The sequence below is a fragment of the Anser cygnoides genome, chromosome 5, assembly GCF_040182565.1.
Source record: "Anser cygnoides isolate HZ-2024a breed goose chromosome 5, Taihu_goose_T2T_genome, whole genome shotgun sequence".
Lineage (NCBI taxonomy): Eukaryota > Metazoa > Chordata > Aves > Anseriformes > Anatidae > Anser > Anser cygnoides.
The window spans coordinates 23,849,609-23,873,556 of NC_089877.1; the positions used below are offsets into that span (position 1 = coordinate 23,849,609).

At 34.4% G+C, this 23,948-nt stretch overlaps 1 long non-coding RNA gene across 2 annotated transcripts in view; it reads left to right on the forward strand.

The window, feature by feature from the left end:
- Positions 1 to 23,948, forward strand: part of LOC106031726 (uncharacterized) — a 52,768-nt gene that overhangs the window by 6,714 nt on the left and 22,106 nt on the right. For both annotated transcript variants that reach the window (XR_010831711.1, XR_010831710.1), the window contains exon 3: positions 5 to 361. This is a non-coding gene — a long non-coding RNA (uncharacterized lncRNA). The remainder of the gene's footprint in view (positions 1 to 4; positions 362 to 23,948) is intronic.

Here is a 23,948-nt window from a genome sequence, read left to right on the forward strand (position 1 = left end):
CTAGGAGCTCAGTTGACTAAGTCCAAGATTGACTGAGTACAGCTGCTAAGGGCTGTCGCGGAGAAAGAAGTAAGGATCTGCCTCTCCTTCCCTGGGGAATTGCTTTCCAGGTGAGAGTCTCATGCTTGGTGCCCACCTGAGCAACACTTCATCTGCACAGCAGCCAGATCTGCTCCCAGGCATGTACCACCTTGGTTCTGCCAGTGATCCTAAACCACTGACTTGCCTTTTGGATTGACCCTGGACCAGCCTCATCATGATGGATTTGCTGTGTGATCACAGACCTCAGGCTGATCACTGCGTTCAGACCTCATCCTGATCCTGACTTACTGATTCAACTCTCAGACTCCGTGACAGTGAGGTTAGTACCCTTGCCCACTTCTCTGCTGCCCTCATCTCACAGGTTGCCTCCCCTCATGGAGCAATCCTCCACCACCATTCCCTGCCAATCACTTCTGTTGACCTCAGGTGCCAGAGTACACTGTGCAGTCATGTTCAGCTTGATGTCTACCAAGATTCCCAGGGCTGCTTTTAGCAGAGGAACTCCTCAGTGAGTCCCCAGCCTGCAGTGTCGCAAAGGGAAGTTCCTTCCCATTTGCAGGATTTTTAATGCATACGCTTTAGATATATTGGTTTCACCTGATATCAACATAAACTATTTACATTATAACTTAAGAGAATAAACATGTATAATCTAAATCTTAAAACCTAATATTCTGCTAACAAGTAGTTCTTTAAAAAAAAAAAAGTGTTCATGCAAATAAATACCCTAAGACAAAAGCTATACTCACATATCACACAAGAAAGCACACTTGAATGGAATTCATTTCCATCATACACATTGTCACATGGAAAATAAACAAATCAAAATGGAAAGAGCAGCTGTGGCTCAAAATTATCAATGAGCACCAAAAAAATTACTGAAAATAGTAATTAAGAGAGAAAGTCCATTGGCAGAACTGACAAAGCTTCTTCCAGTGCTAATTTGATTATCAAATGCAAGAAGAGTCAGTCACCACAAACAAGTAAGATTAACATGGCTACAAATTTTTTACAACTTTTCTTTTTTTCCCTTTTCTGTCTTTATTAAATGGACATAGCCTAAAATTTTCAGCCAACAACACTAAAATATATGTTGTTTATAAAGAGAATGCTATGACAGGGTTATTATGAATGTTACAGGATTGATAGGTTATAGATCAGCATAAGACTTAAGTTTAGCAAGCAGCACAGCTTCAATGAGGTGGGGGTATTCATATGCTTTGTGTTAACCCTCCTTTTTTTTTTTGGTACTTAGCAGAGTCAGGATCTTGATGAAATATACCACTTAGTTTTATATAGAGGTAATATAATATATAGAGGCGTGACAAATATAATGTGTGTCTTCTTAAATACATTGTACAACATAGAGATTCATTCCTATACACTTCGTGGAAAGAGTTTCCTTCCTTGGCCTTGTGACCAATGAACAGCATAGAGTATCTCCCTTACCTTTTACTGGCATGAAAATAAGGTTTGTGTGAATATAAGTAATAGTTTTAAAATAAGAATATTGTTTTTCTCAGTACTTCACATACACTTTACTCGCAGGTACTAGGAACATAAGGACAGCTTCAAATTAAGGCATGGACACATGGGATTAGTTGAACAGATGGGGAGGGAGCAGACTTAACTTAAATACATTTGGCCTTAAATGCTGACCATAAGAATTATGCACTTCACAGGTGGGTTACAAAGAATTATATGTTGAATAGAAAGCTGCAAGCTTCCCAGCAGGAAATGCTAAGGAAATGCTATGAAAATCACATCTGGTGAATGAATATCTGAGCTGAGAATAATGTTTCTGAGAGGATGCCTCTGTCAACAGAGCAATCAAAACCGGTCAGTCCCCACTATGTACTGGTGCAGGCAATTACTCCTCCCCATGTTTACCTCCTTCTGGGGTGCCCATCTTTCTAAGTGTACTGCACAGAGCAGATAAGCAGTTAAGTGAATTTCATGCCTGGTCCCCCTTTTTTTTTTAATCTTTTTGTTATCCTTGTAGGTATATTCTCCTCACTGTCAAGGACATCAAAATAAGAAACTTAAATTACCTTTTATTGAAGCAAATCATGGTAATAAATTAATTTTAAATGGTTATTTAATATTCAGATCGGCAAAACCTGAACTAGGAATGAATGGTATGACTAACCTTCCTGTTTATCAGGTCTGTTTCTGAACTCTATTTCCTAAAATATGCCTACCCATCAGTCATCTCATCAATGACTCATATTACATTTTCAAAATACTTTAGAGGATTTAATGGCATTTTTCATCTGCCTGATACAATAAATTGGAGTCTTCACCACCTGGAGCTAAGAATTAGGCTAGCTCCACCAGTTGAGCTATGGCAGGATTGGTCCTTATACTCATAAAACAAAAACAATACCAAAGTGAAATTTTAATATACAGAAATTAAGCCTTTCAAAGGTACTTCTTATTTTTGTTCCTATCCACTGTCCAGTATGGAAATGTAAGTGAAGTTGAAGTCAAGTTGAAGTCTTCTGGCTCTAAAAAAATACACAAGTTTTGTTCCATAGTTTAATGAACTCTAAATAACTGATGAGGACAGAAATCTCTCACAAAAGCTGTCGTCTAATCTCCACTTACCTATTTTCAATGTCACAAATATCAAAGCAGATGGGATTATTTGGTCACTAGATGTCAGCAGTATGTGGAATTAATTAAACAAAACAGTGACAAATTAGAACTTCCTATGATAAAAAGACAGAAACTACTAATATAGTGAGATTTTCCTTGAGTAACCTATTTAGAAAATTACATAGCCCTCATCATAATAATTAAGTAGTTCACCAGTGAACACTAACATCAACAACCTCATAAGTGAAAACTCAGGTTATCGCCATTATTATTTTAATTATTTTATTTTCATCCTAGCATGAAATTGTTATATTCACTAATATGTAGTTCCTCACAGGAAAGGTTTGCCAGCCCTAGAAATTCTTCATGCAATAGCTGCTGAATAAAGAAGCTGTTTTCCATCTTTTTAATGGCAATAGAAAATCGTGGGTTTGTTTTGTTTTGTTTTGTTTGTTTTTAATTATTCTCCAAGAGGGACACTTAAAAAAGCAACTATCTGTCCTTTTTATCATATACAAGGTATAGAAGTGGAATATTCCGTATTTCATTGCCTTAGTGCTATAAAAACAAGCAGCTTTTCTGCATCTAAAAAGGTCTTTGTTGTTCCTTGTCTTCTCTTTACACTGAAACTTGTATAGATTTATATGCCATTATACACTGGCACATTTTATTAGCACTCCCAGTTCTTCCTGTAGGACATGTTTGTGTAATATATTCCATCTTGGATCTGCCTGCATTAATTCAGGGGCTGGATCAAGATAAATTATCTTGCCAAATTTCCAAATAGACAAAACTCCATATTTTTCATATCAGTAAGGTGAGGCACAAATGCTACATATGATTGTAGCTGTGTATGCTTTGTGATAGCTGCATGAGCACAATGCAAGATACCTTCACTAAGAGACTGTTGTGGCAGGCAGCTAAGTACCACACAGCCACTCACTCTCTCTCCTCAGGTGGGATGAGGGAGAAAGTCAGAAAGGCTGAAGTGTGAGAACTCACTGGTTGAAATTAAGGTTCACTAGGTTTTCGACTTCAGCCAGTCTCAATAAGTATAATCATAAAAAGCAATTCCATATAATGCAGTTTAATTAAACAGACACATTTCATGGACATCTTTTTCTCTGATGTCACCACTTCTCTGTTGGCTTGTCATGCTTTGAAGCCAAGGGTCAAACAGACCCTTGCATACCCTATGTAGATTGCATAGTATGCCTAACAAAATGATAATGCCATGGCCTAGAGTAACATTAAATATTCTTTTATAGATGTGAGGAGAATAACAGAAGTATGTGATATATCCCAAGGAAATATTATTAACCTGTCCAGTTTATTTCTATATTTAGATTTTGAAAAGCACAGTATTTGAAAAGATTAAAAAAAAAAATGGACATTTAAAAAAATAAACAGGAACATTTTTGTGACACTGGGATGTGAAAATACTAGAAAAAATAGGTATATCTATGTAATGTGCTTTATGAAAAAGCAGAAGAAGATTCTGTTCTCATTTAAGCAGGAAGAGATTGCTTTCTGCCTTCAGTGGCTCTTGCATTAGAACAGTGTGACCTCATTAGACCTCATTTCTTTTTTCCTCTGCTCTAATGCTGATAAAACCTGGCTACTACTGAATTTAACTGAAACAACAAACTGTGTAAAATAACAGGACGAAACATGCCCATAGAAGTTAATGCTGTCAGTAGCAAGAATCTAGCTGTTTGGAGCAGCTTTTCAATATAAAAAAGAGACTACAATGCAGTGAAAAGGAAAAATAACATGGAGAGAGGTCGTGAATTCAGATATAAGAAGAAAGGGATAAACAATGATAGAGAAAGGCAAAATTTAAAAATATATATATATAATAATCCTTTCTTGTGTCCCTCTTTGTCTTCAAAAACAGTTTTCATAATATAAACCTGCTGGAGCAAAAGTAATATTAATAAATGATAAAAAGATTTTTTTTGTTGTAATTCTTTGTATTTTAACATATCATAATTATAACATACCAAGTAAATTAAACTCCTTAATCACCTTCTATACTTCCCCATTTTATCTAAAGATCGCACTGTTGTTCATTTATAATATTCATCCCTGAAATAAAATCATTAATCACCTTGGCATCCAGAAAAAAGGGGTTACGTTTTATTTCTCGTGTTCTCTAGGGTAGAAAACCTGAGGAAAATAATAGTTTTTAATGATTCTCATCCACTGATCTGGGTTTACTGTGTTGAATGAACAGGTTCTCCTCCTTCAATAAATTTCAGTGTAATGCAAACAAAGAAGGCAATCACAATTCGGTGTTGTTTTAAACAGTCTATATTATTGGGTGTATTTTCCCCCAACAGGGCTAAATGAAAAGTGGGAAGTATTCATACTTACAAACTTTACATTTTAATTACCTATGTTATAAGATAGATTCCATAGGCTTCCTCTGAAGTCTGTAAAGTCCTTCAGAAGACAACTCAGTGCACGTTAGCCACTCGTCTTTCTGTAGAGACCAATTCAACACATAAAAGTGTTGGAGAGAGACTATTCAGCTAACTCCTGTTCCTGATAGATATTATAAATACTTCCCCCATGTTCTGCCCCTCCCTCCCCCCCTTTTTCTTTTTTTTTTTTTTCTTAGGGAACTGTCTTTTTCCCTTGCACTACTCTTCAGTTTCGCAGAATCACAGACTGATTGTGGACAATTCAGATGTTGGTGGGTCATGTTTTCAGCACCTCTCTTGCCACAGAACCCTGGAATAATTCCATTACACAAATGAGGGAGAATTGCAGCTGTGTTAATTTCAGCAGTCTTTATCTCAGTATTTCAGGCAGAAGAAAATCAGGGGCATCCAGATTTTTGCCCAGCCACTTCTATTTCAGAACCGAGAATCCACAAGCTTTTGGGGAATGCTGAAAGGACATATAATACAATACAGAACATCTTCCACACATTTAGGTGCTTTTCTAGATAAAGATACAGAGATGGTCAGGAGGAAACAGCTACAATTCCAAATGATTTTTTTTTTGAGTTAATAGGGCTTTATAATCCTATTGCCAGGGGTATCTAAAGATACTATAGTATCTTTAGATTCTAAAATATCTTTAGAATATTATCTAATATCTTTAGATTCTAGTTTTCATTTCTGAACAAAGAAGTCACTGATTCCACTGATTCCTACTGTCTAGTAACAAGATATCACTGCAATCCGTAGTGCAGTTGCTACATCTACGAGTTACCTACTAAGTACTGTTGTCCTTTCTCTAGGATAACCTTAGAAAATAAGCATAACTAAAATATTTAATTTGGGGATATTCATTTTTAAATAACAAGAAAATCCTCATTATTGGAGAGAATTATTTTTAAATTTCAGAAGAACTGGTAATCCAAATACACTGGGATCAAGTGTACATTTAAAGTTTAGGAATAAAACTGACCCGGCACACAAAGTTGCATCAGTTGACAGCTTTTTAATTTTTTTCTTTTCATCTATATATGTCATTTTTACATTGTAGATTTTTAAGAACAACTTCCTAGAATGAGTCATTTAGCAGTAAACTGAACACCCTCATGCCAGTAGTTCCCTGAATCTGCTTTAGATAACAGTTGTTAGCTGTTAAAGTGATTAGATTGTGGGATGATAAAATAAAATGGTGAACACTATGTCTTTAATAACTTGCAATCTAGAATCATTAAAAATATATATATAAAAGTTGTCTTAAATGTGACATTCTTGTCCAACACAAAAAGATATATAAGAAACATAATTGCATATACAGAGGCTCTGTAGTGTGTTGTAATATTCAGTTTCATTTCCTAAAACTAAAAGTTCCTATAACTTTTTGTCACCCTTTGAACAGAAACACAGTGGGGAGAAAGAGAAAATATGAAAGGGATAGCTCAGCATCAGAAGGAGAAAAAACAAACCAACAGCAAAATGTTCTTCAAAGACTATAATTTTCTTGTGTTGTTTCTTTGCTGATGTTCTTTTCTCAAGGATTTGATCTTTTTATAAGATTAAGGATTGGTGTAGCATGGTTGCAAAGGGGCAAATTTCTGAGTTACAGACATCTTAAAGATGTAGAACAGTGGCCCTATGACTTAGATGTCTGTTTTTCTTGATTGGTTGGTTGCTTGGTTGTTTTACTGTGTTTTTGTTGTTATTCTTGGTTGTGGTGGTCTTTGTTTATTTGTTTGTGTAATACAGCAGCCCTATTTTCTAACCCAGGACCACACTGCTTTGTTTTATATCTTTTTATCTCTTCATTTTATCTTTAGTCCCTTCAATATAAATAATGTAATATGTAAGTAATGAAAAGTCTTAACTTATTTCCAGGCTTTTCAAAACCCAATTGTTTCCTACCTTATGCTTTTTTTTTTCTTTTCCAAGACAAGAAATTCTAATTTGCCTAATTTTACCTTTTTTTTCTTCAGATGTCATTTCATTATTTTGATCATATCTGATGCCTTTCTCTTTATGTTTTCAAGTGTTATTATCTAATTCTGAACTATATTTAATCCTTACACTATGGGTGCATACCAAATTAAAATATTGCTGTAAAGTTTCTCTCTATTCTTTCATCATAATTGCTAATATCCTATTTACTGTTTTGACATCTACTGAATCTTGACCATTAAAAAAGCTATGGAATCCTGAAGATTTCTAAAAACTATCTGCAGTGATTCTAACATCTTGACATTGTATAGTAATAGATAATTTAGAACCCATAATTGAACTTCATCAGTCATTTTATCATTTGGCTGTACATAAAGTATCATGAGACCTTTTTGTATTTCATATCTTTGCAGTCAGCTTTATATTTGATTTCCTTGAATAATTTCATATCACATGCAGTTTGTTGTTTCAATATTCAGTCTCTTTCCTAGCTCCAGCCTGTACATCTAAGCCTTAACAGGAACAGTACAGATCCATAGATGACCCAAAATAGTTATCCTGCATGTCAATCACCATGAAGATTTTTCCCTAATCTGTGTTCTATCTTTTAAATATATCTTGTAAGTCACAAGGCAACCCACTCCTTTGAGAGCTTTGTTTTTGTCAAAGAGGGATCTTGTGAGTTTTTCTTGTTGTTGCTGTTGTCGTTTTAATTCAGAAACATTCAAGTCATGCATTTGCTTGATCTGCATGTTTTCTTTCTGTGGTGCCTGTATCTCATGCACTTCCATTGCAGCACAACAGCTTCTCCCCTAGTTCATGACCCATGTGCCAGAGACAAATTTTTGACTGGACCTATGATCATCTGTAACTAACGTGCAGAATAACCCATGAGATAACTCACTGTGTTCCAGCTGCTAGTGTAAAAGCGGAAGACTGGACTTTCAAAGCCTCATTCTCATGCAGCTGTGTAATGTCACATATTCTCTCCATGATAACTAATTCATCAGTGTTTACTGTAGCCACTGGTATCACTGAGGTCAGTATTCTGAACCCCATATATTACTATTCAAAGTAATTGAGAGTTCTGAATATATGCACAGAAAATGAATCCCCCAAAATATTGTAAGTATACATGTTAATGTGAATTTCTTTGTTGTCTTTCTGTGAGCTACTGAGAATATCTTTATCATATTATCGCACTTCCATCTGTCTATAAAATCACTCGCATAGCAATAGATGTATTTTGAATAGTTAAAATGTTTCTCCTCCATCTTGTACTAATCTTCCAGAAGCTCTTATATAGCATGGCAGAGGTTTCTGAATGTCAACATGCCCTCCTTGGATTTATCTTTGACCAGACTATTAATAATTATGAAGGAACTGGGAATGAAGAATTTATCTTTCTGCTGACATATTATCTTGACCCATGGTACCACAGATAGTGTCATCTCTGTTTCATTCTGGACCTTCCATATTCACCTGTTTGAAGGTCAACAGGATGCTACAATAACAAGAAAGCTGAACAAATACTGTCTAATGAAAGCAGCATTTCATAAAAAGCTGTGATAGCAACTCCACAAAGACAGCAAAGGAATGCAGCTTTTTAACTGAACACTACCTGACAGATTCAATAATCAGGGGAAAGCCTTAATTGATGACATTTCATTAGCATAATGAGTTGAAGCTGGGAAAAGAGAGTCTCTTATTAATTAATCAAACAAAGCACGAACTGTTTCAGTCCCTTACTCTCTGCCATTTTCCATTAATCATAAGACTGTGTATTTAACTCATTTGAATTCACTGGGTGTTGAGTATTTCTGTGGGAAAAGTATTGGCAGTGTGGCATGCTCAAGTGAGCACACTTATGCAGGTATGAATCACATTAGAAATTCATGTTTGTGAACTTTAACTCTCATCTCTGCAGGAAGTGTTGATAATATTTCTCCAAAAGCCACCAGCCCTCAGCAGCCACAGGTAGACAGAGTAAAGCTGCTTCCTCTCTAACAATCTGTTACCTGGCTGCAGGTGTTTAATCCCTCGGGGTAGATTTGTAGTACAACGTGGGATATAGATGGCTAAGCTGACTGCTGTCAGAATAACCTTTTTCCAACACAGTTTGCCATGCATTAGAAAATTTTCCATTATCCCCAGTATTAGTTTCTTTGTCTTTTACTTCACATTTTAATTGTATAACAAAAAGTAAAAACAAGGGTATTCAAGCACTCAGAAGGGCGCAAATTCTGTTTTCTGGTTATTGTTACATTGTTTATTTCCTGGAGAATGTTTGTGGGCTGTGGCTGCCTCAATAAAGTTTTGATAGCTTAGAAAATGGAGATAAATCAGGCATCTTCTGTGTTCTATGCAGAAAGACATTTTCAACCTGCAGGGTACCTTTCCATAGGGGAAAAAAAAAATCTAAATACCAGAGATGAACAGCCAGATACTTTTCTGTCTTTATTACAGTGGTTATCTTGGAAAAGAGAGACCTGTTTCCAAAACTGCATATTCAATTTCTATGACGTTTGTTATTAAATGGAAAATCAGCCTTGTAAAACACAGAAGTCCTTCTCTTCTCCCATGTATCTGTGTATTCTAAATATGGGCCAGAGAATCATGTTCCTTTTCTCTGTATCTTGAGTTCTTTTTTAAACTGTCTTGGTTTCAGTAGAACAGAGAATAACTTTATGCAGAGATCCCTTTGCAATTTAGGCTCTCACAAAGGTGGCATTGAATACTTATTGATGAGGAGGTGATTGAAGATACATCCAGAGTACCTACCAGTTAATTTATGTTTGAGAGGAAAAAGACCATTGTCTTTCTTTCAATAAAATGTGTTTGGTGGCTATGTTTTGAACAGAGCTCTCTTATTCATGTACATTGGCTGTGAGTACAGCTCCAGGATTGAGCTCTTGAGAGACTGTAAGTAGATTCTCACTAGACTTTGGTAATTGCTTAGTCCTTCTGAGGTGGCTGCAGAGCCGTGAAACTTCAGGCCTATAAATGTTTTACTGGTGAAAACTGTTCTTGCAGAGAGGTTTAATGGCTTGATGATGAAACAAAGGTCTGTGGTTTTAGATTTAGTTACCTAAGCTCCCTTTCCAAGTATATATCTGTGTCTGAATATCATTGAAAATCTTAATCCAAATATTTCTCTGCTCCTTGAGTAACAAATTCTGCTTCTTTTCCATTTGAAAATAGAATCAATATGTTAAAAGAGTAATTTCTGATAAGCCTAAAATTTAATGGAGTAAGTCTACAAAAGAAAGACATTTATTGGTAGTGAGACTGCAGGGGCTTGCCATTGTGCTTGGATGTTGTTATAGAAGATAAACTCTGAAAACAAACTGATGAAGAAACATTTTATTCATACACTAACCTCAGTTAATTCGATATTGATGGGATTGGTATAGTAGACTTATTTTCCATTAGGTAGTTCAGTGGTAATGTTGATACACTGCAGTGCAAGTTGGTAAGAGTTGATGCACTGCAGCATAGAACAATATAAAATTGCAGTGCTGCACGCTTTACTAGTTTAAATATTTAGGCTCTTACAACTTTTCCTACTGCCAGGAATGGTACATGTGTATTAAGGTCATCATAGTCATTGTAAAGTTCCATTTTTTCCCTTAGTTTCACAACTTTTATGTTGAATTTGAAGTTCACTGTACTCTGACTTCAGATTATATGTCAGTGTCTCTATATTCACACGCATAGCATACTCACTATTCACATAAAAATGAATAATATTCACATAGCGAGCAACAGCATTTTTGGTTGTACTGTCAACGGAAATCAAGCAATAGTGTAGAATGGATCAATAAACTTAACACTTTCAGCTATGGACAAAAAATGAATCAAGCAAAAACAGTATCTTATTCAGCCTTTATGTACATCTAACATGGTCCTTAGTCTGTTCAAGGATCCTGAATATGTTCTATGTATCATTTAAAATCCACTTTGCTTAATATGTATTCAAGATGCAGATAATAAAAAAACTGCAGATTATTTTTCCTAATGAGATAGCATAATAGACTTTTTTCTCTATTTACAAACATTTTATTCTCGGTAATAGCATATCTGAGAAAAAAAAAAAGGAAAGCTACATTTTAAAAAATGAATTTTATTAATCTTTGAATATCATCGGCAGAATTCAGCAGTTTTACTGTCACCTCTAAATCCCTATCCATTTTGCATATATATAATATCTTGGCTTTAAGGTTTTTTTGGTTTTTTTTTGAGTTGTATGAGAGGAGAGTCTATATGAGTTTCTCTGAATATTTCTATTGCAAGGTAATTAGAAAACTTGTCAAAACTTGTTAATATCCAGCTTATGGAGTGAAATGACTAAATATTCATGGTTTGTAAATAGAGATTGGTACTACCAATGTATATATACTATAAAAAGTGAAGATGAAAATCTTTTTTTTTTCCTTTTTTTTTAATTTTTTAATTAATTTATTCTAACCACTAAGGAATCTGTGGAAGACTGCAATAAGACCAAAATCATATGATCAAAGCAAAAGGCTACATTTATTTCATTTGAACAACAAATTTCCATATGAATACAGAAAGGTAATGGGGGCATTTGGTAGCAGGGAATTCATTTGGATGAATTCTGCCATAGTCTATTCCCAATCTGAAAATAGCCTGTAAAAATGATGCCAATTTAAATTTAAAAGTAGATTGCTAAGATGTTTTTCAAAACAAATGAAGACTGAATATAGCCAGACAATAGTAGAAGATATTTATGGAACTTTTTGATCATAACCAGTAAGGTGGGCTGCAAAATCAGGTTTTCATGCTTGTGGCTGATCTTTAGTGCATACAACCACTGCAATGTGTACAGAAAACAGACATCAAACTAGAAACTGTCTTTCCCTCTGTTTCTTGTGAGGTCCTCCAGCTCCTAAGTAAGGGAACATCTAATTTGTGGCCTTTGTGGTAACAAAAAAGCACAGTCCCCAAAAAGCTTTTTGGAAAGACCTGATTTCATAGGTGTATTCTGAATATGGGCATGGAAGTAAATAGGTTGGAAGACAAGTAGAAAGAAGATCCTACTGAGCATTAAATTTGAAAAATATTAAGGACTTCATGTATCTGCTGGCAGAGAAACAGGCATCTCATGAAGATTTCCTAATCATGAATAGAGGATACTGCTCAAGGACTGAGCTTTTAGGCTAAATTCCTTTCAGAGATTTAGTCTGCAGTGGGCTGTAATGTTTTAATTGTCTCTGTGAAGTACTATACTGCAAGTTTGTTTGTAAGGCATGTTGTTGCAGGGAAAGAAGTTCATAGTTCCAGATGTAGCCTTATATTTTCCTGTTTCTCATAGGAACTTATTTGGAATTATTCTCCCAGCCTTTCTCAGTAGGCTTTTATGAAAATACTATCTGTATAGTTGGTTTTCACGCTAGATGTAAATGCAGACACTAAAGAAAAAAAAATAATAGTTAAACCCTTAGTTAAAACCAAGGGTTGTCTAATTAATGAAAGACAACCATAATGAATACATATTAACCCCAAGTCTGCAAGTATTATAGTGCTTTTTAACATGCAACCCAGATTACTAAAATCAGTACAAGATATTGGAAATAAACGTTTTGCTCGTTATGCCAGATTGGAGCAAAACTATTAAATTCAGAAACTTCTAAGAAATGAAACACAGTCAGGGGAATCACTGCATTGGGTATTAGAGGTTACAGATCTTGTCACGCGGAGTTTGAATATCTGGACAGTAACACTATATGACTATAGTAGAATTACTCTATGTTTGTACAGCTTTATAACTGTTTTATAACTTTATAATGTGATTAATATTTATAAGCAGTAATCACAGATAACATATGGAGTGAGGGGTTATTCTGAAGCATCCCTCTCCTAGGATAAATAATAAAATTGCTTGAATAATTTCATGCAGTGCAGAAATAGTGATTTGAAAATATTAAGAATGACAAATTAAAGCTTAAAAATTGCAAACACAAATTAGTTTTCAAACTGTAATATTTCAACTTCTCATAATAAAAATAGTTTTGAAAAGTTAATTTAGAATATTTTTGTCTAGTAATAGAAAATTAACTTTTTGGAACATGCAATTTTAAATATGTCTGTATGATGGATTTAATTTATTTTCTGAATATACAATGTTATTTTTTTATTGCTGTTACAAAATAAATTCTCATACATTTTCTGCACAATGTGCAATAAAATTATTGAGAATTAGATTTATTTAACAATTATTTAAAAGAAATCTTAAAGTCAAATTAAATAAAACTTCTTTAAAAAACTTCTTGTAACAAAAATCTCAAATAGTTCACATGCAAATATATTGAACTAAAGAATATCATAGATGAATATGAGAATAGTTGTGATAGTGTTTAAAAACAAATAATTAAAAAATTCTACTTAGGTTCTGATGAATCTAGTTTGAGTTCAGCAGAAACATAAAGATTCAAGCTCGTATTTTACATGAGGCTTAATGCCTTGCTGAATTTGGATTCATGACAATAACACCTGTCAAAATCGTAAGAGCATTTTCAAAAATTTCTTTTTTTCCTCAGGAATAAGGACATAAAAGATGAGTGTGTAGGTTGTGCTCATTTCTAAACCATAATGGATATCATGTTTTATGGTCCTGAGAATCTTACATCTATAGGCAAATATAAGGCAAATACAGGGAAAACTATATATATACATAAGTTAGCTTTTCTAGCTTTTCATATAAGAAATAATTGTTAAGTTTTTTTTACGTAAACTCTGATCTCTGATGATAGTGTGATCCTGAAACTATACAGAATATTTCCATGTGGGCAGTTCACTCCAATCTTTCAAAAATAAAATAAAATAAAACTGAGTAATTAATATTTATTTCTTATATAGAGTGAAATGCCTATTTCTTATATAGAGTGAAATGGCCCGTTAGTCTCATTTGTAATCTGACTACATTCTGTGCCAGTCTTTTTTGTGACTTGTCAACATTTCTGCATGACTTCAACATATAAGTTTGCAGCAGCTGTTGCCTGTTATCACTGTGCTTAGAAAGACAGACAACTGAAAAAGTTGCCTTGCAAATATTTCTAATGCAAATTCAGCAGTGCTTGCTTTTATTTTTTGGTGGTTATTGTGATAGCCACTTACCAGGATTATATTAGTTTGGTTATATCTAGGTTGTAATCTCTGTTTAGATTTATTTATTTATTTCTTTATTTGATCTCATTAATTCTCTTTACCTGCTAATTTCCACGCATTCCTGCATCTCAAAAAAAAACAACAACAAAAATAAATAAAAAAAAAAACACCGCAACGAAAACCAACCAACCAAACAAAAAAACACACGTCCTAATTTTTCCTGAATATACAAAGGTCACCTTTGTCTGATTCCATTTGTTATATATAAAAGCCTGAATTAGGTGTGTTTTTTATCTTAGTTATGCTGTTAGTAACTAAATTTTAAGTAACACAGGAACAAAATAAAAGCAGGCATATCTAGTTATGACACTACCTAGTAGCTGGCTTAACAGATGAATACATTTTAGGGACTCCATACATGTAGCTGTTATTAATTCTATTCTGCTAATGTGTAATGTGTACATATACAGCTTATTAACAATATCAAATGCAGCTGCTCTGCTGACTATTTCAGATGATTTGCCCGTACTCCATTGTACTTGTTCATATGAATGAGGAATCTCAAGCTCAAGAAAACAGTTATCTTAGAGCAATGCTTCCTTAAGATTAACAAAAATATCTAATTAGTAGCAAATGTCTTAAAGAGTATCTTTTCTGAAAATATCCTTTGGTCAGGGGGAAGGATCATTAAAAGAGGCATATTTTAACCGCACTTTTCCTTTTTTTTTTTTTTCTTAAATGTAGCTGTACTCAGGCATTTTTAACCATGTTCTTAGCTTTCACATGCAACCACAGCATAGACATCTTCTATAGAATAGCTTTAGAAAGTATTGTTCTATATATAATTGCTCAATCACTGCACTCATAACATAGTAAAAATGACCACACTTACCATCTGTTATAATCAGTTCAAATGCCAGCTCCACTTGGCATATTGACTGACACTGTGAAAATGGCCTCATGGTTAACAAAGAAACCAGGAAGTCAAGAGACTCAAGCTATTCCCATATTTCAATTTTTAAATTTATCAAAATCAAATAATTATTCCAAGGGTCTTCACAGGTACACTTTAAGTTGTTGCTTCGCTTTTTAAATTAGCTTTTTCAAAACTGCGTTGAGATGTCTGGTTGAAATATTTTAAAATATCAATATAGCATTTAAAAAAAAACACTGAAAAGTGCTAATTTTCTTTGAAATCATATTTTACTTGCTGTTACTATGTGACATGAGTCTGCTAGACAGATACTTAATCCAGTTTTAAAGTGGTTAGATCATTTGCCAGCTGTAATCTAGTTGATGCAACACAATAGCTCATTGTACTTTTCCTTTCCATGATACCTACCAAGATAGCAACAAGCCATTTGAGTGCTGAAGGTGTGTCATATCTGCCCTTTCTTCCACATTAGTGAAACTTGATTTGTAATTGGTTGCAATAGTTCCTTAGCTGTCCACTGGACACCATGAATTGAATACCCTCTTGCAAGAAACAAGCAATGCTGTTTCAGCTTTATTGCATTAGAGGCAATCATCTGAAGGGCAAGAAAGCTTTGAGACCCCCATGTATGACTAGAATAATTCAGAGCATCTTTCCCACATTTCTAATGTTAGTTAACCTGAAACAAACATAATCATTATTTGCCATAAAATCAATGTGATTTGAAATTGACCTGCTCATTTCATCAGGTTATTCTTAGGAATACATTATTAAAATTATACTGGAAAGTGTGTCTCTCTAGCTTTTTTCCTCCATTCATTTGTTCATATGTTAAGATATGTCTAGACATATCTACTACATCCCTTTCTATTCTTTGGTTATCAAACATGTGTGATCTTTCTTTTTCATTCTATGCAACTATGAAGGATATTCATGTCTTTTTTTCTCCCTCTGCCCACCCTTTCCATTGCCTTTGCTTGTATTCTTGATCTTGGTTAGTCCATATTTCATTAGGTATGTCAGTAATCAAATATCTTCCAGTATGTTTTCTCAGTATTCAAGTAAACTCAGATTGTTCCAAGTAGAACTGAAACAGTATTATTTTAACCGTTCTGTAAAATATTTAACGTGCTTGTTTTTACATGTTTCTATATGCATAGTTGAGATCTCACACTTCACAGCACCTAAAACCTCGCTTTAGAGTGGTGATAAACATCCTTCTACATCAAAGCATGACGTAGATGTAGAAATTTGTGTTAATAAAAAGTGATTCCAATAGCAAAAGGTATATCTGCATAATTTAGTTACTAATGTTACTAATCCAATCCTCCTCTTTATGTCAGCTTTTTTTCAGCTTAATGTAATTTCCAGTGACTCCTAGGAAAAAGAAAAGTGCTGGTTCGGTATTGGAAATAACACTATGGTATTCTAGATTTCCAAGGTTATAATTCCGCTTCCACAGCAAACAAACAAACAAATGGATTCTTAGATTATGTTAATTCCTTTGACAACAGTGATGAATGTGAATTTGCACCACAGGAATGTTTAAAGCATAGTATATATTGATGCAGAAGTAACTCTGGATGTATTTGTTTGTTATTGTTTGTTGGTTGTTGTTTTTTTTTTCCCCACATTATTAATTTGCTTTTAATGACATTGTTTAGCTGATCCTAAATCTAGTACCATTGATTCAAATGCTATTCTGTACATTTCACCTTACTCATCATTGCTGTCCTGGCAAACAATCCAAAATGAACTAGTACCTGTTTTAGAAAGAAAACAAAAGGTTCAATTACAGTATTATTTTGACAGCAATTTTAGTGCTATTGTGAGATTTTCAGTATTATATAATTGTCTCACCTTCAATTCAATTTCTTGTTATGCAAGTCAAGATATATGAAAAATCTTCAGTTAATCTAAATTTTCTCAATCAGAAGGTTTTATTTATTATCCTGGTTTCTCAGTCTTGGACATCGTACCCTCTTAATGCTGAAAAATTAGATGAACTCTGTGTTTACTTAATTTGTAAGTCTATAGTAACTAACTCTTTATATATACATATATATATGTCAGATTAACAGATCTAGTTTTATCCTCTTTTGAAAAAACATTGCTATATGCTATTCCTGTGTATTTCTGTACATATGGTTAACAAATCTGGTTGAATTCATATTTTATTCACAACCATATTTTATTTTAACATTTACTCCTCTTACATGTTTGCACCAGTGGAACAATCTGGGTTGTTATATCAGAACGCCTAAGCTTAATCAGGATGCCTGAAAAAAATACATGCAAGGTATTGATAGCAGCTGTTTTGGAATTCATGCTTGGAAAAGTATTGTTTCTCAAGATGTTGGAAGGGAAGCAGTGCCAGTTAACAGACCATCATTAAGTAAAGAGATTTCTAACTATCTCTGGTTAGAAAAAAACTATCAACATCCCCAGATCAACCAGCCTAAATAAGAAGCAGTGAAAAACTTCAGCTTTTCCTAGTTAGGGAGCAATTATTAACCGCCTCAAACCATGTTAAAGATGATCCATTTTAGGGACTTGTATACTAATTTGGTACCACACTGTTGGATTAACAAAAGGATGTGACTTGACTTGATGTTGTAATGTAGACAGCATTCATTTCATATTTACAGAATGAGAATAAAAGTAATATCTCGCCTTGCCTCACCCCACCTCCCCTCTCCTTGTCCCCTTCTTGTCCCCCCCCTTTCCCCCCTTTTACATTTTTCCTTCCTGGGATGACTCTTTCCAGTAAAAAATTATATATTTATGTGATGGATGGGTTTGGGGTTTACATGGCATACTATTTCAGGACTTTCTGAAGTAAAAAATAAATAAATAAATAAATTTATTTTCTTAAATTTCATTTTAAATTAAGTATGTTCAGTCAGTTAATGTGCCATAAAGTACTTACCTCTTCTTGTATGGTTGATATATCTTTAAAAATGTAATAAATTGCAAATAAAGTGTATTTATTCATGATTTAAGTGTTATGCACGTTCCGTAATTAACATTTGTAGGTCTTGTGATGTGCACAAATGACAACCTTTACCCTTTTTATTAAGGGGTAAATAAAACGTGTAAAGAATTTTTGTTTTAAGTGGCAACAAATTTGGAAAGGTAGTTGGACTTCCCTGATTTAGCTATTTTATGACAGTCTTCTGTTGATTATTTTACACTCTGCAATGTTCTTTTATAAGGGAAAAAAATCTAAAGATTAAGTACCTTTTAAGCCCACAGAATGTTAGGAAAGAAATATTTCTGTGACAGTTATCTCACACTACCTTTGTCTAGACATTAAAGATGGATATTTAATGAACAACAATACACTGAGCATACACAGCAACTTGTGAGGAAGGGAAAAGGATGTCTGTGTCTTGTTCTGAAAGGCTGCTAGCACAGACAGATTCCACCATTGCAGAATATTGAAAGATAAGGTTTTTGTTTTAGGGAAACAGTTCCCTGTTATGAATATGGAACACACTGAGGTATCTATTAGCAAATAAGGACATTTTGTGTCGTACATTCTGCACCATAACATTGATTCTTTGGAACATGGAGACAGCTTTAAAGCTGTTAGTAAGACATAAGGATCAAGAGAAAAAAAAAAAAAGTAGCAGAATATGCTGCCAGAAGCTTCGTTTATTTTTTTATTTTTTTCTTAGTGAAGCATTCCGTTTTGAAAGACTGCCTCTCTAGATCAATATGAGTCGAATGAACCACAGTAAATGTTAATACTTCTTGCCCTCACAGAAATCTATGAAAAACGCAGGACATTTTTGCCATAGCAACTCAATGAGGGTTATCTCAAAAGAGTTTTGTCCTGACCTCCACTTTGAGATTTTCCTTCCCTTTGAAAATCCATGGAGATTTTACTGTTTTTGTTGTTGTTGTTGCTTTCATTAAAGTGTAGTATACCACATTGCTCCAAAGGCCACAAAGATTGATCATGATGTTTTTCAACAGCAAAGAGGTTTATGTATGTGACTTCTCCATCTTACAGGTATTTTAGGACAAACTCTGATATTCTTTCCTGATAATCAGATATTTGATAGGGAATATTTCAGACTTCGCTTAGATTCAGGAGCTGTATTTCGACCATACATGTATAAAATTTCATCATAAAATGAGATGGTTTTCCAACACCAGTGTTCTCTCTGCTGTTACCTATCCCTTACTGTAATCTTGTGTCCCTATAGGAGGCACCACAGGACCAGTCTATATACTGACTGTTGGCAAATGCAAGCAACAGAATGAATGCCAACTCTTCCAAAGCCAATGCCTGTCAATGCCTGCTCCCTGGTTGGCAGAGAGCACCCAGCTCAAATGCTAAGAGGTTTGTTGGCTTCACTGTCTGCTATAATTCACCCTGTTATGGAAGAAAACAGCTGTCCTGCGATCATGACCTGGAAATGTGCCATAACAACACACTGAGTTAAAATCCCAACTTGACTGCTAGTACTAGGATTCAGTCTCATGACTGTTGGTGAATGAACTGTAGAGTAGTCTTAAGGGGGTAGAGTATAATTGATTAATTTTTAATTCAATGTCTGGAAAATACTCTGCACTTGAAAATCTTTATAGCATGCACAATTAACAGAGCTATGACATTTTATGTCTTCAGAAGGCAGAGAGGTCAAATGAGAAGTTCCCAGTGCAGCCACACCTTATATGCCCTCCAGATACGTGCTAGATGTTATACATGCTGGTAGGATTTGCTATTCAGTTGTCAGATACAAATGCAGACTGTGATCTGTCCATGAAACTCTGAGACACCTATAAATAGCTCTAAAGTAAAATAAGTCACCTTTCTTCTGAGAAGATATCTTTCTGCTTTCTTATCTAATCTGCACATCAATTCAGTACCATAATATTGTGTTAAAATACTTTGCTAAAGAATTTCCTATGAGTATTACATAGCCAAATGTGTTCATATTTTGAATATAGAGATATTAAGAATGATACACTGTAAGACTAGATTTGGGCCTTCAGTGGTTTTAATGCTTTGTTTCAGTTATTAATAAGCTTTAAAACAAAAACAAAAACAGAAACAAAAAGTAGCCTATGTGTAAAACGTGAGTCAGGAGCAATCTGTTCCTAGAGCCTCTGAAGGTCACCTGTGAATTTTTTAGTTCCCTGCAAAGGATACTGCAACTAGTTCCAAACCACAAACTTTCACTGGAATAGTAAACAGTAAAATGAACATAGAAAAAAGAAAGCAGAAAAATATATAAAACAGTCTGACAAAATTATAGAATGTCAGATAAGTTACTGTCAGTTTATACAGTAGATATGTAGAGGAATCTAGGTATACCTGCAAATTCCTATGCCGATTAAGTGAGAATCAGATTGCTTTGATAAAGTAGGAATACAGGAATTCTGAAAATGGAAAAAGAATGTACTTTTTTTTTTTTATATCCATTTCATTTTTGTGGGTATCTACTTAAGTAAATGCAAGTTACTTCAGGGAGACCTCATTTTGTGACACAAATGTATACCAAGACTGAATATGAAAATGTTTCTTTAGTTATCTCTACTGTGAAATCTGCTTTACTGTATTCAGTGACATTTAGAGTAAGTTCCAACTTAAAGTCAGAGCTCTTCAGGGCGGGAGTTTTGTTTGAACTCTATTTATAATGAACTCATCGCTCATATTTTTATCACCACATAAGAAATAATAATGACAGTAATAACATTTCCTAAATATAAATATTTACAACCTGATAAAGTCCCCACCTGAGAAATCACTTAGAGAGATGTATGTGAGACCTGGGACAGACGGTTTCTACCACTATACTTGCTTACCTCTGCTGATTCAAATGAGCAACTGGGGATTTCCCCAACCTAGAAGAAAGAGCAGAGCTGGCTTAAAGCCAAAATAGCCCAGTGTTTAGCATGCCTAAGAGTCTATGCCACAAAGTGTATTTGTGTTTATTTGTTTCTATTGTGCAAAGAGAACTAAGTACCATTAATAGAAATAAAATTTATTATTTAGGCATACTACACATCACCACAGTTTGCTTAACAAAATCTGAACATATTTTTGTCTCTGTCTCTTTTTTCTCAGTATCATTTTCTAAAGCCTCTTGGCATAAAAAACATGAATTGATTGGTATTTTCTCAGAAGAGGTAGGAAAATGTGAGGTGAGCAAGAAGCGAAAATAATAGTTTGATTCTGATCCTTCCAGTAAAAGCCACTAGAAAACTTTCATAGTACAGCACCACTCACTGTGATTAATAAGAGAATATAGATTTTAGCACAAATGTTTTAATTTCTTGCTCTCTGATCAATAGTATTTACACAAAAGGTAATTTTTTATGGTTTCAGTGTAGGATTATATGAAACCAGAAACTTTGATATAGAATTGTAATTCTGTTGTGAGGAAGAATATTCAGGCTACCAGACCCTTCAATTCTACAGGCGTGGATGCAGACCAGCACTTTGGTCATAATTTGTGCTAGCATAACTAGAATTCTCCCTTGTCAGCTAGTGACTTACCATGATATCCAGCAGGCTGACATCTAGGAGTCCAGAGCAAATGCTTCCCATATATGACACACAAAAAATCTACTATTGTTCATAGATGTGTAGGACTTGCTGTGCATATGAGTCCATCTGTCTATGCAGGGCTGAAAGTATTTAAAACGTGTTGGATGCCCGGTGCATCAGTATGTACCTGACAGGAGTCCAAGACAGAAGGCATTGAACTGCTTGCTTTTTCAAGCACCTTCCAACTGTGCCAAGCACCTTCCAACTGTGCTCATGTTAAGTTGTTTTTTTTTTTTTTTTCTGGCAGTTTACAATAGTACTCTCCCCAATATTCTTTTGATTACTTGACAAAATACAAAAACCTTGCTAATCAGAACCACTTTTGAGTGTGATATTCAGTTGCTAACATACACATTTGTTGTCAATGAGCAAAACTAGCACAGACATTTCTCAATAAAAAAGAAATCTAAAGAATATTAAAAATGATTTGATTTTTGATTTAAAAATTTTTGTATTATCTTTTATACTAAATTATCACAGAGTACTTTACAAAGGTATTGGAATTGGACAACGCAGAGACTATGCAGGCAAACAAAACACCAGTAAGCTCTGTTATAGTTCAAACACTGGTCAAGGACCAGATGCTGCAGACAAGATAATCTTTCATGGAATACTGAGCTCCTTCCACACTGATGCTTAGTGGCCAGAAAAACTACCTCCTCTGCAGTGGGAAGTACAAGGAAGGATTTGTGCCCATGAACATTATAACCTGCTTTATTGAGCAAAGGGAACTTCATCGACTGTAGTGTAATTGGCTTCCCTGAGATGCTGGTGTATTTTACAAGCAATTGACTTTACAGTTCAAAAAACTTCAAATAGCTTTATTAAAAATGACCATTTCAACAAAATTTTGCTGAAATTTGTATTAACGTTCAGTACTCTTCCTTATAAAACTACAATGAAATTAAAGGAAGCTATGAAATAAACTCTTTTAAAAATATGAAGCATAAAATGTGTTTAAAATAGTTGTAAAACAGAAATGAAATCTCAAATTATAAATTGTCTCCACAGAACAAAGCATGGCAATTACATTTGTTTTCTAAAATACATTTAAGTGAATTTCCAGGATGCAATAAAACAACTAATATTTAGTAATAAAAATCATTTATATTTATCTGTAGGAGTGATAATACACAGGTTTTCTGAACAAAGGCATCTTTTATTTTCCTATGATGAACAAACTTCCAAAGACTGGACATTTCCAAGTCAATGGAGTGAAGGCAAACTTCACCTGCCAAAATAAGATCTGGAACTGTAAACTCTGATCATCCCCTCAAGACCCTACTAAATATGAGTTTTCACTGATAATTTATGGAGCAAGCATAGAGGGTCCATGCCATATCAGCAAGCAAGAGTCACAAATGATTTGTATTAAAATTTCATGCTGACAGTGTTGAAACTTATCAAGCCACAAGATCAATTGACAAAAAGGTTGAGCTTTTTGCCCTGCACATTCCTAAACTTGAAGAGAAAATTATAGTAATTGAAAAGTGTTATGAGGCTATTAATAACAAATGTCCAAATTTAACTATCGTGTAACCTAAGACATCTAAATTTCCTTCCAAGTAGTAATGCTTTACACAGTGTATATGACAAACTACCTCATAAATATATACTAAAGTAGGACTTGTTTGAATTTAACCTGAACACTAGAAAGCTGTTCTTACTCGTGAAAGCTCAAAAATCTCTCACAGGTCTCCTAGCTCTTTCTCTGCCATGGTAGTCAAAGCATTTCTTAAGGATGAAAGAGAAAGAGATGTGGATTCTGATGGGTAAATTGAGGCTACAGAATGGGTATTCTGCATTAAATAAACACCTTCTGGTAATCCTCTGACGCTGAAGAAGATATTTCAGGCTGACCCCTCACCTCCGTCTCCATGAAAATAATTTTTCTGTCCCCACAACAGTGAAATTTGCCACCCCTTAAATCTTGCTTTGTCTTTAGATTTGGTCTACACTGCTGAGAATATCGATCTGGCTCTGAACTCTGGCAGCTTTTGGCACTTATCTGTTACTTGCAGGGCACAGGGCAGCCCTACAAAGAAGGCCTCCATGGCTACAGACCTCAGATCTGTCTGCAGTAGTTGATGCTGCCTGGAAAGCAACTTCTTTATATTCTCCAATGAGAATATAAAATGAAGTCTGAGCTACAAGTATGGTCAGGCCTCTAGACACTATTGTATTATAAGGGAACATATCAGTACACAAAGCACTTTCCTCACTCTGAATATGATTTTCAAACCTAAGGGAAAGCTCATTCATTTTGTATATAGTAAGATACAAATTGTGTGTGACTATAGAC